Source organism: Asparagus officinalis, chromosome 8 (assembly GCF_001876935.1).
Source record: "Asparagus officinalis chromosome 8, Aspof.V1, whole genome shotgun sequence".
In the NCBI taxonomy this organism is placed as follows: domain Eukaryota; kingdom Viridiplantae; phylum Streptophyta; class Magnoliopsida; order Asparagales; family Asparagaceae; genus Asparagus; species Asparagus officinalis.
In genome coordinates, this window is record NC_033801.1 from 129,522,774 (window position 1) to 129,523,854 (window position 1,081).

General features: G+C 39.7%; 1 pseudogene; it reads right to left on the reverse strand.

The window, feature by feature from the left end:
• The window catches only part of LOC109821945, a 2,983-nt pseudogene continuing 2,461 nt past the window's right edge, over window positions 560-1,081 (reverse strand).

A 1,081-nucleotide genomic window follows, 5' to 3' on the forward strand; every position in this document is an offset into this window, starting at 1 on the left:
ACACCCAAAATTAAACATTCCACCACAATCTTAACTTCATTCATCTCTTCTTCTTGTATTCTCTAAAGGAGAGAGAATGGTGAAGATTGGGGAAAAAAGAATGAAAGAGATTGACAAAAAGAATGAGGGAAAAAAATAGTGGGAAGGGAGGGAGAGAGAAGTTCTTTCAACAAATTTTAATACTTGAAAGGTTAAATCAGAAAATATGAACAATTCAAACAATATATATATATATATATATATATATATATATATAAATCTCTTAATTTTTTTTTACTTAAAATTTGCTTCTTGTCCGAAAGGTGTTTTCGTGCCGGTGCTACTTTTTAACCTAAAATGGTTAAGAGATGGCACTATTTAGGCCAACTTTGGTATTATAACCTATACAAGTGTTTGCTTTTTGCCTCGTAACGTCAAGTTCAGAAGAGTGGCAAGAGAAATCCCACTTCTACACGTTTAAACGTTGAAGGCCTTAGCGCAAGACTTTTTTGTCGTTTGAATACGGATCATAAGCCTTTGTTGATTCTTATAGCTTGACTCTTTTGACCCAAACCAGTCGTTTTCAATCTTTCACTTTTCACGACGGAAAGAAACAGATAAAAAGGGTTACAATCAAACAAGCACGCTCACTTTACACAGAAATGGTATAGTTAAAGACAAATTAACCAAAAGCAAACAAGCCCTTTTGTATTGCAAGCAACCCCCTCCCCTCACAATTTACCACAGCAGTAATAGTAATAGTAATAATAATAACTATCACCTTAGTTACTATATTTGAGCGACTGCGGGCCACAAGATCTCTTCATCTTTACTGCAGCCACTTCAGCCGCTGATCACACCTATTAATAACCTCCTAATCACCCCTCCAAACCCTCTTAATCACCCAAAAAAACAACCAAAGTCACGCCCCTCTCGCCCCCCATCAAACCCTGAAGTTTTTACCGGCGAACGTCTGCCCAAACTGCCAGTTGGCTGGAACAACGTTCCACGAGGTCGAAGTCCTCCGGTCGCTTCCGGTCACCCTGAAGGACAGCGCCTGGCCCGTGAGGACCGCGTTGGATTGCCAGTTCTGCCCCCAGTT